The following is a 12,489-nucleotide window of genomic DNA, read 5'->3' on the forward strand; positions in this document are numbered from 1 at the left end:
TTGACTGCACCAACAACGTCGCAGAATATGAAGCTTGTGTGAGGGGTCTACAGGTTGCAATCAAAATGAAAATCAGGAAGTTGGAAGTATATGGAGACTCAGCCCTGATTATATACCAAGTCAAGGGAGAATGGCAAACCAAAGATCCCAAGCTAATCCCATATCAGAAGTACTTACTGGAGCTGATTAAGAAATTCGAAGAGATCTCTTTCACTCACCTTAGTAGAGACAAGAATCAATTTGCTGATGCTTTAGCTACTCTAGCCGTTATGGCTCAAATCGAAGAAGGGCAGATGGCTCAGATATTGAAGATTAAGGCAAGGAATGAGCCAGCTTATTGCTTCATGATTGAGGAAGAACCCGATGGTAAACCTTGGTATCATGACATCCTGGTCTACTGCAGAACCAGAGAATTCCCCTCAGGGGCAAACCGAAATGAAAAGAGGATGCTTCGGAGATTAGCATTGGGATACTTACCCAGTGGGTGAAACCCTATACAAGAGAGGGTCCAACGGTGAACTGTTGAGATGTGTGGATGCAAAAGAGGCGAAGAAAATCCTTTTTGAGACTCATGAGGGAAATTGTGCAACCCATGTCAATGGGCACATGATGGCTAAGCAAATCATGCGACGGGGATATTTTTGGACTACAATGGAAAGGATTGCATCGAGTATTTTCGAAAATGCCATAAGTGTCAAATCTATGCAGATTCGATAAGTGTGCCGCCTCACAAATTGTTCAACCTCGCCTCACCATGGCCCTTCGCAATGTGGGGCATCGATGTGATCGGTCCCATCAACCCTAAGGCATCCAATGGGCACAGATTTATCCCAGTAGCTATTGACTATTTTTCTAAGTGGTTCGAAGCCACGTCATACGCCCATATCACGCAGAACACGTTTCTCAAATTCCTTAGAAACAATATCATCTGCCGGCATGGCCTCCCTAATGAAATCGTCACTGATAACGCTAAGAATCTGAATGGTCCGAGGATTCAGAAATTGTGTGATCAATACAAAATCCGACACCTCAATTCCTCCCCATACCGTCCCCAGATGAATGGAGCGGTGGAAGCTGCAAACAAAAACCTCAAGAGGATAATCCGAAAAATGACGGTCACGTATAGGGATTGGCATGATATGCTTCCTTGCGCTCTCCACGCATACCGGACTTCTGTAAGAACCTCAACTGGGGCAACTCCATACTCACTGGTTTTCGGGATGGAAGCGGTATCACCTATTGAAGTTGAAATTCCTTCCCTAAGGATTCTGAAGGAATCAGGGATTGATGAGTCAGAATGGATCCAGTCAAGGTTGGATCAGTTAAACTTGCTAGATGAGAAAAGGTTAGCAGCAGCATGTCATGGGCAGTTATACCAGATGAGGATGGCTAGAGCATTTGATAAAAGCGTTCGCCCACGCGAATTCCAACCCGGGGAACTAGTTCTGAAGAAAGTGCTGCCGAATCAAAACGATCCCCGGGGCAAATGGTCACCAACCTACGAGGGACCCTATGTGGTTAAAAAGGCATTTTCTGGAGGATCCTTGATCTTGACCCACATGGACGGTGAAGAGTTTCCGAGACCTGTGAATGCTGACATCGTCAAGAGATACTATGCCTAAAAAAAAAAAAAAAAAAAGAGAAAAAGTAGGAGTGAAAACCCGAAAGGGCCCTCCTAGCAAAATGTGTGAAAGAAGGCGAAAACCCCAAATGGGCGCTTTCTGCAAAATGAGTGAAGGATGAAAACCCGAAAGGGGATCCTGAAAAAGTGAGTTATCAAAAAAAAAAAAAAATCTAGGGGTGAAAACCCGCAAGGGCATCCCAAGAACCAAAAGGGAGAAATAAGGAAAGGGGCATGAAACCAGTATGAAGAGGAAATTGTCACGGCATGAGGCTTCAGAGAACTTGAAATAATGGCAGTTAAGGGATTTCAAAGCCAGCCACAAGGAATATGTGAGAGCTATCCTTGTACCCTTCTTCTTTGAAACTTCTTCTTTGTTTTTATTAAAACCGTAATAAAATCACACTTCATTCCCCATGTTTCTATCTTTCCCTTATATTTATCTTTCTGCAATCTCGTTATTTAATGCGCTATTTAAATCAGTTAAAATTTTTGCCATAAGATTAAGATTTGACAATTGATAACCTCACGTACTTTACTATGAGATTTGCAGGGAATGACCTAAAAAAAAAAAAAAAACTAGAGGTGAAAACCCGGAAGGGCACTTCTAGTCATATAGACGAAGGGGAAGTAAAAACCCGCAAGGGCGCTTTTCGGGAGAAAGAAAAAAAAAAAACAGAAAAGGGGCATTTAAAGAAATGGGGTCATAGGTTAAGTCTTGCAACTCGTCCTCCATTCATCATTGGTCTTCGGGATTCTGTTAAGTACACTTCATTGGGGAAGAACTGCTCGTGTCCGGATTAGGCATTGCTTTGTAAGTGCAATTTAAATTTCCTGTTATCAACCTCTGGTTCCTTGATCTAAGTTGATTTTAATTTCCTGCAATTTAAATTTCCCGTTATCAACCTCTGGTTCCTTGATCTAAGTTGATTTTAATTTCCAGCAATTTACATTTCCCGTTATCAACCTCTGGTTCCTTGATCTAAGTTGATTTTAATTTCCAGCAATTTACATTTCCCGTTATCAACCTCTGGTTCCTTGATCTAAGTTGATTTTAATTTCCAGCAATTTACATTTCCCGTTATCAACCTCTGGTTCCTTGATCTAAGTTGATTTTAATTTCCAGCAATTTACATTTCCCGTTATCAACCTCTGGTTCCTTGATCTAAGTTGATTTTAATTTCCAGCAATTTACATTTCCCGTTATCAACCTCTGGTTCCTTGATCTAAGTTGATTTTAATTTCTTGCAATTTAAATTTCCCGTTATCAACCTCTGGTTCCTTGATCTAAGTTGATTTTAATTTCCTGCAGTTTAAATTTCCAGTTATCAACCTCTGGTTCCTTGATCTATGTTGATTTTAATTTCCTGCAGTTTAAATTTCCTGTTATCAACCTCTGGTTCCTTGATCTAAGTTGATTTTAATTTCCTGCAATTTAAATTTCCTGTTATCAACCTCTGGTTCCTTGATCTAAGTTGATTTTAATTTCCTGCAATTTAAATTTCCTGTTATCAACCTCTGGTTACTTGATCTAAGTTGATTTTAATTTCCTGCAATTTAAATTTCCTGTTATCGACCTCTGCTTCCTTGATCTAAGTCGATTTTAATTTCCAGCAATTTAAATTTCCTGCCAATTTTAATTTCCTGCAATTTAAATTTCCTGTTATCAACCTCTGGTTCCTTGATCCAAGTTGATTTTAATTTAACTTATGTTGTCGATTTCTAGGTCACTAATTTGGGTATGCTTTAGTTCCCTAACTTCGAGCACTTAATCGTCCAAAATATGGGTCTGAATCTTTACATAATTTTTACACGGGAAATTCTTTTTTCCTTTGATAAAAATTATGTAAAGAGGGGCAACTGTCGACACCATATTTTGGTCGATCCCCAAAATCAATAAAACTTTGAAACTGACCCCAGTACTAAGTCTCCTTTTGACAGCTAATCACATTTCCTATCCCTCTTTGATAGACAGTCACATTTCCGATCTCTCCTCAAAGAATTGAATCAATGCTAAGTCCTCACATCAGTCAAAGCCTTACCAGTCTATTAAATCGCTCACCGATCTCTCAGACCCGTTGTCGAATCTCCGGACCAGTCAAGTATATTCCTGATCTCTGTTAATAAACGAAATGAGCTGACACTAGATCTTTTCTTACCAGTTTTATTGCCGATCTCCCTTTCAAAAGTTTAAGAGCTAAGGTTTTGGTCCGGTTTAATGAGGATTCCGATCCTAAGTGTTCAAGTCAAATTTCCAATTTTAATCAAGTCCCGTTCAGCATTTCTTCCTTACCGATCTCATGCTCATCGTGTTTTCCGATCTCTCACACTTAGGTTAATAATCATTTTCAGTTATTTCAACATACTCAGACAATCAAGTGTTTAATAATTTAGAAATTTTCCGATCATAACCATTCATCGAACAAAAAAGGGCATTCCACTTCATTTCATTTCAAAAATTTGTACAAGTCATTCGGCTGGGGGATCACCCCCAGCCTGATCTACATTTTGCTCATTTTCTCTCTCATCCTCGGCCTCCTCTTCGCTTTCCTCCTCCCTCCGGGAGCCAGGTCGGCCATCCAAGAGAAGTCCTCCTCTGGGTAACGCTTTTGGAGCTCGGCCAAGAGATCTTTGTGAGCGTTCACATAAGCTCTGGCTATTCCTGTCACCATCTCTTCATCTTTTGCCTTAAGCTCCTCAGCAAGGTGAGCGACCTGAGCAGCTTCGTTAGCCCGGAGCGCCTGGACTTCTCTAAGAGCATGATCCCTTTCAGCCAGAACATGAGTCTGTTCGGCCAGCTTATCCTCATAGTACTTCATACGCCCCTCAATTTGAGAAATGTAATCCTGAGCTGATGAGAGTTGGGATCAGAGGGATGCCACTTCTTGACTCTTCTTCTCGACCTCCTTACCCAGGCGATGAGCCTTTTCCCGGACTACGTGCTGGTTCACCAGGCACTCTACATTCAAACTCATAAATCGGGTCAGGATGTCGTCAAGATTGTCCGGAGACAGTCTGTCCCGATCCTCCCGAAGGCAGATGGAAGACCCCAAGACTTTGGCAAAATCGGGGTTCTCCCGAACAGTCCGGTTGTTCTCCAGGGAAGCAATCAGCACTTGAGTGCCACGAGAAGGGGGCCTCGCAGGGGGTCGAGAACGACCCCCTTCTGTGCTTGGAACAACTGGAGGAGGTGGAGGCGGCTCTTCTCGTCGAGGAGGAGATTGGACAGCTTCTGCGATCGGTGGTCCCGAAGGTCGAGGCGGGTCCCCTTGTATCTCTCCAGGTTCATGGCCGGGTGTTTGAAGTAGTGCTGAACGCTTCATCTCCTTTATTTTCCGGGAAATCTCTCTTTCCTTCTTCCGCTTCCTGGAACCTTCACCACCCACCATACCTGCACAAAAAAGAGGTCAGTGAGATCGTTAAGGTCCAAAGATCTGAGAAATAGAAAATACCGATGCCAAGATCAGAGAGCTGAAGCCCGCGATTTTCACCCATGATCAACTCCATCGTCCAATGATGCAGCTCGACAGTCACCGCATCTAAACAGGAATACTTTTGAGTGGCAGCTTGATTCTTCAGTTCCATCACTATTAGGCTTTCCTCCTTGTTCAGGGTAATACGCTTCGGAATCAAGGGCCACTGGTGCCACCAGCTATGGGGGAAGTCCTCGAAGTAGGTCGGATTTTTGCTCCTCAGAATGAAGAAGCGGTTCTTCCAATTCTTAAGGGAGGAGGGCAGATCGGTGAAGAGCCCACAATGAGGCTTCGCCTGAAAGAACCAGTGCTCGTCATCCTTTCGACGAGTTAGCCTGTGCAGTTCGGCGAACACCTTAGCCGTAGGACTGATTCCCTTAGCTCGGCACAGGCCTCGAAAGGCTACTAAGATCCGCCACGAGTTAGGGTGAATTTGGGCAATGCACACTCGGTGAAATTTTAGGACCTCCTTGAAGAAGTCGTCCAGAGGGAACCGAAGACCAGCCTTTAACTGTTCCTCGTATACCATAACTATGTCATTCTCTTCAAAGAAGTGATCGGCTCGGTGATCGCTGTGACACCGGATAAGTTCATATGAATCGGGCTCAATGTTGTACTCCTGGCTAAACCACTGCAGATCGGTTTCTTGCAAGATCGATGGCAGCTCGTCCATAGGAAGATTCTCCCTCCCTGAGGAAGGTACAAGCCTCGATGGTGCGGTTCGCCCCCGAGCTGGAACGGAGACCCTAGAAGGTTCTGGTCGTGCGCTCGGCCCAACCACCTCTACTTCATCAGACGACAATGAAACATGGACGGAAGGTGGGCTTGCCGCTCTCTGACCTTCGGCGCCGCTCATTTTTAAGGAAAACAAAGAACTTAAAGCTAAAAGAAGGATTAAAACCCTTACCGGAGCTTGAACGGAGTCGGAAGAGCTTGAAAATCGGGAGAGTTTTGGAATTGCTTGCGAGAGACAGAAAATGGCATAAGTAAGAAACTGGCTAACCCCTACCCCTATTTATACTCATCCGAGCATTTAATGCTCACGATGTCCCAGACAATGCATCGGTTAACGGGATTCGCCAGCTGTTCTGACACGTCTCTCGAACACTCCAAATTCCATAAAGAGAACGGCTAATTAGAGATCGGCATATTAAGATAAATGTTTCGAATTGCGGATCAGTTAAGGGTTGTTCAGTTAGGAACCAGATCAGATAAACACATCAGAGATCGAAAAATAATCAATGCAATAATAATAATATGATAATTGACTTTTATTTCCAAAAGATCGGATTACATCATTTGGGCGATCTCTAGGGATCGGAATAATAGAGATCGGAAGATGGGAGATCAGCATGAGAGATCGGAATAGGAGCGTGGGAGGGATCGGAAGGCAAAAAGAATAAGACAAATCCCAAATAACCGTCGTCAGAATCAGAGCCGAGGTAGTTAAAGCGTGGCAGACGAGATCTCCACCGCACGCCTAAGAATCGCCCGCAATGTTGACAGGTGCCAGGGTATGTCATGACAGTCCTGTACATCCCAATCTCCACCGTTGATCTCACTTGTAAGGACGAACCCGGAGCCCTTGGATCAAGAGAGGAGACGACAAGACCAGCGCCTTTCGCTCTTAGCCCTCAGATCGCTCCGGACAAGAGGATTTGAGATCGTCAGATTGAAAGAAGAAAAGGACGAATATTCTGAAGAATAATCTCAGCCGTTCATTTTGGTTCTCTTTAATTCTTAAGCATCCGATCATGCCCTTCAAAATCCAGACCCTCCATCTCCCTTAAAATAAATCCTGACCCTTCATGGGGAGCACCCAATTCCTATAAATACCTGCCTGAAAACTGTTCAAGGGGACGGAAAAAAAATATACAGACAAGGGGCAGTAACTATAGTAGAATAACTCTGAAACTTAATTCAGTTTGTTACTCTGCTATATTTTGGAGTTTTCATAGAAAAGACTTTTGAAACTAGTTTTCTGAAGTGTTTTCTTGCAAAAGGGATTCTTGAATACTGAAATTTTTCATTTTTAGTTCGTTCATTATCCTGTGGCACTCCCACTTCCTGTCTTTGTTATCCTCTATTTCCATTCATATTGTCTAAGCTCAACTCCACTCAAGCTTGGTTATTTTGACCTGTTTACATTTTAACAAAGAATACTTCATTTCGAGGCAAACCATAGTCCTCCGACTGCCAACCTGCAATCTTGCTACTTTTTGCGATTCTATAGTTAGTTCAATAGACTCGACTCCCTACAGGTCAGTGTTAATATCGCCATTTTATTAAGTATACTTCTCGTTTCATGTATTTCCTTTTGTCCTCTTTCTTATGCCTGTTGTTTTCTTTAAGTTCATGTCACACTAAAAAAATACAAAGGAAAGATATGCTCTAGTTTACTCCCGTGCTGGCTAACCCACACTTTTGCTAATCTTTATTATTTCTGAACGCAAGTTATCTAGTCCCGAGTTACGTAGAAGTAGCTAGACAAAATGTAGGTAACTGTGTTTAAAGTGTCTCTTCAAAAAAAAAAGGGTCTAAATAACACGTCAGGGAAATAGCAAAATTGAATCACTAGGCTGACATGGAAGGCGATCCGGCATAATGCCATAAGGCAGAATAAAAAATCAAAACTCAGATAAGTAAAAGGGTACAGATAGGATACTGGTAAAGTGACCTTAGGGGAGGTCAGCAAAATTCAGTCCGACGTCCCTTATTTAGTCTCAAAGTACCAACGAGTTAAAAGAAATCTTATTTCGACCTTCGGCACCTTTAAATACTAGAACTCTTAAACTTAGACTCCTATGATATATGGCTGTGTCCAAATTTCAAAGAGGTCGGAAGAGAGTCTTTATCCGTTCCTCAAACAAAATTTGTAACAAATAATTTAAAAGAGATCGGAGGAGAGTTCTTATCCGGTTCTCAATCTAAAATTTAAAATAAATACTTAATAGAGATCGAAGGAGAGTTCTTATCCGGTTCTCAATCTAAAATTTAAAATAAATACTTAATAGAGATCGGAGGAGAGTTTTTATCCAGTCTCAACTCAAAATTTTAATAAATATTAAATAGAGATCGGAGGAGAGTTCTTATCCGGTCTCAACTCAAAATTTTAATAAATATTAAATAGAGATCGGAGGAGAGTTCTTATCCGGTCTCAACTCGAAATTTTAATAAATATTAAATAGAGATCGGAGGAGAGTTCTTATCCGTTCTTAACTCAGAATTTTAATAAATATTAAAGAGTTCGGAGAAGAGTTCTTATCCAATTCTTAAATTAAATTTTAATAAAATATTCCTTTCAAATAAAATTAACATACAACAGTAACTCACTAAGGTTGTCTTATTTACTTATATATCTGGGTGATCCAAATTTAGTGAAAAATCAAATGTTCCTTTAGTCAAAAGGATTAACATGTCCATTCAAGCCCTCCTAACTAATGCAAAATTAAATCTACTTACCCTTATTAAGGGACGAGGTGGGGTGCCTAACACCTTCCCCACCCGTTTACGGACCCCGAACCTAGAATCTCTGCCTAGAAGTGATTTCATCTCAATTTATCTTCATAAACGGTTTTCTTTAATTTCCCTTAAAATTAAAGTGGCGACTCCTCACTTTTTCCCACTTCGGTGAGGGTTCGTTCAGGCGACCACAAAACACCTCGCGACAATGATGATGGACAGACAGTAGTTGCATGGCATGTACAGCCAGTGTTAATTGACCAGATTAGAATGGCTACTCAGAATGATGATAAATATCATAAGCTACTGAAAGAAGTCCAGCAGGGCAAGAAACCTGAATTTTCTGTGGGAGATGATGGTTTATTGCTACATCAGGGCAGAATGTGCATTCCTAATGATGTGGAATTGAGACAGATCATTATGAAGGAAGCACATGAGTCTCCTTTTGCTATGCACCCTGGTGGAACTAAAATGTATAGAGGGCTAAAAGAGCATTACTGATGGATAGGTATGAAGAGGGATATAGCTGAATTTGTTTCCAAATGCCTAACATGTCAGCAAGTGAAGGTAGAACATCAAGTACCAGCAGGTTTGTTACATCCATTGCCAGTACCAGAGTGGAAATGGGAATGGATAACCATGGATTTTGGGATGGGACTTCCGAGGACACAGAATAGTTGTAACATCCTCTCGGTAGCAATTCCGCACAGTCTACTGTTCCGGTGACCGGTGTCGGTCCGGACAGCTAGAACGTTTGGAAAAATATTCAAACTAAAGTCAGGAACCATAATTAACTCAAATATTAATTTAGTAAAAATTTTAGAAATAAAATACAACCAAGTTAAACGAGCCGGTGCCCTAGCGAGGGGTAACCCAGAGGGAAGTTGCGGTTCTCGCAACTAGGAGCCCTAGACCCGAGAAAAATTTCATAAAATAATTTTTGGGACTCCAGAGAAGGGTCATTGAGGTTCCTATGGCATTAGAATGCCAAGAAAATAATTAGAAAAATTTTTCAATCGGTACAGACAATTTTGACCCGTTAAGCCAAACGGAGGGCATTTTGGTCATTTCGCCTTCAGAGGTGATTTTTGGCCGACTTGTCCAGTTAAGTAAATAATTATAATGATCTAAAATATGAATAAATATTGCTAAAAATTGAATTGAAAATGAGTAGAGAAAAGAAGAAAAGAAAATGAAGGAAAATGCTTAATTATGACATATGATGATGTCATTTAAAAGCCCCCTCCAATCACCATTTGACAAACCAATAAAAAGAGATAAAAATGACTTAAAATGAGATAAAAAAAAAACAAAGGAAACCAGCAGTTTCCTTCTTCATACGGGCTGGAATAAGAGAGAAAGAGAGAGAAAAGGAAAAGAAAGAAAGAAAGGAAGAAGGAGAAGGAGATGAATAGTAGCAGAAAAAGGGGTTCAGCAGGGCAGCATGTTTCTCTTCCGTCCAGGTGAGTTTGGCTCAACATCTATGGCTGATTTTTGGATATGTTTGAGGTATGTATGTGTGGAAGTTATGGTTAAAATTTGGTGATTGTTCAACAGTTGGATTTGGAGAAATATATTGTTGAATACAGGCTGTCTGTAGGTTGAATTCTGAATTTTGGCTACTGAAATTTGAGAAAAATAAATAGTTAGGATGCTTATAAAATTATGAAATTTGGTACAAATGATATTTGGGATGTTGAGGCTGCTGGGTTAAAATTTGGTGAATTTTAGACTTGTGGTTTATGAGATATAAATTGTTTTGCATGAGCTGTCTGAGTAAGACTGATTTCTGCAACAATTCAGATTTTAAAGGGTTGAATGAATGTTTTGATATCTCATGATATAGAGATTATTTGATGCTAAAATTTTTATTGATATTGTATAGGGATGTCTAGAATATATGGTTAAAATTTGGGATTTATCTAACTGTTAGATCATTATATATAAATTTGAATGCACAAGCTGCCAGATTGGGTATTAATGGGTGGTTGTGGATTTAAGATTTATGATAGGAGTTTAGTCCAATTTAAGGGGAAATGCTGTTGAATTTTTATTGGATATTTAATTTAAGAAAATGAAGTTATAATTGATTATGATTATTATGATTCTAGGGGAAATCTTGAAGAATAACAAGCTCAAGGTTGGTTTCAAAAATGTTAGTGCCTAATTCCACTTATATCTCTATTATTCCATGTTAATGACTTAAAATAAGTATGAATTTGTGAACCAAATGAATAAAAGTTAAGTGTATGTAGCCCATGGATTTCGGCTGCCTTAAGGAAGGAGTAGGATTGAGTGTTTTTGATGGACTTGAAGTGAACTAAAGATTAGGTTTAAAGTATGTGAATATAAGGATAATGAACTAGTAGTTAATTAAGGTTTGTGGTGAAAACTCATAATGGGAACTAGGGTTTTGGAGAGTGAAATTTGGTTTTGGCTTATGAAGTGGTAAGTGAACATTATAAGGGTCAATTAGTGACCATTGGAGGTAATTTCATCATAATTTGAAGAGATTTAGAGTGATGCAAACTGAATTGGTAGGCTGCCTAGGGTAACCAGTAGGGAGGCTGTGATTCCAGCCCACTTGGACAGCCATAACTTTGGCTGTGTAGGTTCAATTGGTGTTTGGCCAATTGGACATGAAACTAGACATATAATGACATAATTTTGCTGAAGAAACCAAGCCCAAAAGACCAAAGCAAGTGGACCAAAAGTTGGTCCCAATCCGGATACCCTGCAAACAGCCCCTGCAGAATGACCAAATGAATAGTAACTGTTCATTTGGCCATAACTCACTGTAGAATGGTCAAATTGACCTGAAATTTTTACAGTAACAAGATATGATATAGACAAACAACTTTCATGAAGAACATCACCCCAAATTATGCCATTAACCCATTCAAATTATTGAGCAAAGTTAAGTTATCAAACCTGCAACTCTGCAGATTTTCATTTGAACAGTAATGTTTGGATGACTATAACTCCCTCTAGAAAACTCGGATTTAGGCGATTCTTGAACCGATGGAAACCTAAGGTATGGTAGAACATTTCATATGAAGGAAGTTAGACCAAATTATGAACTTAACTTGGTCAAATTACTGACCAAAGTTGGACCAAAATCTGCCAAAATCAAAATTGCAAAGATGAACAAAGACATCGTGAGCAAGAAACTTATTTTGGCCATAACTTGAGCTACAAAACTCCAAATGGAGTGATTCAAAAAAAGAAATTCAACTAGGCAAAATAAGGAACAACTTTCATGTTTACCATTTCCTCAAATTCCTACTGTAAAATGGAACAGTAAAGATGAAGCACCAAATCTGAAAATTTTGTTCAATTAGCATTAAGCTTAGAAATGGTATTGGCAACCAATACCAATAAGTTTTAAATACAAAATGTGGTATGTTTGGGGTGTTAAAACCAATACACCTATTTTCTATCCAAAAGTCAACATTTTTGTTGACCAATGAGGTGAATAGTGACTCCAAAATCAAAAATTGGCAATTTTACCAAAATGACCTAAGCTTTGAGAAAGTGACCAAAACTAACAAGTTTTGAATACAAAATGTGGTATGTTGGGAGTACTAAAACCAATGTACCTATTGTTTATGCAAAGGTCAACATTTTAGTTGACTAATGAAATGAATAGTGACATGAAAACTTGAAATTCAAAAATTGTGAAACTTAAAAGTGAAAAATGCCCTAGTAGGCCTAATGTGATTGGTTTGGATAGATTGGCATGCCAATAGGGTATTGTTTTAGCAGTACTGCGAAAGGAAAGGCTTTGTGCCTGTATTCATGGCTTTATGCCCGTATTCATGGCTTTTATGCCCGTATTCATGGCTTTTATGCCAATTATGTGATATCATGGCTTTTTAGCCATACTGACTGCATACGTGGTTGACGTTCTGCGTCCCATGGTATGACGGCCCG

Source organism: Hevea brasiliensis, chromosome 7, assembly GCF_030052815.1.
Source record: "Hevea brasiliensis isolate MT/VB/25A 57/8 chromosome 7, ASM3005281v1, whole genome shotgun sequence".
Lineage (NCBI taxonomy): Eukaryota > Viridiplantae > Streptophyta > Magnoliopsida > Malpighiales > Euphorbiaceae > Hevea > Hevea brasiliensis.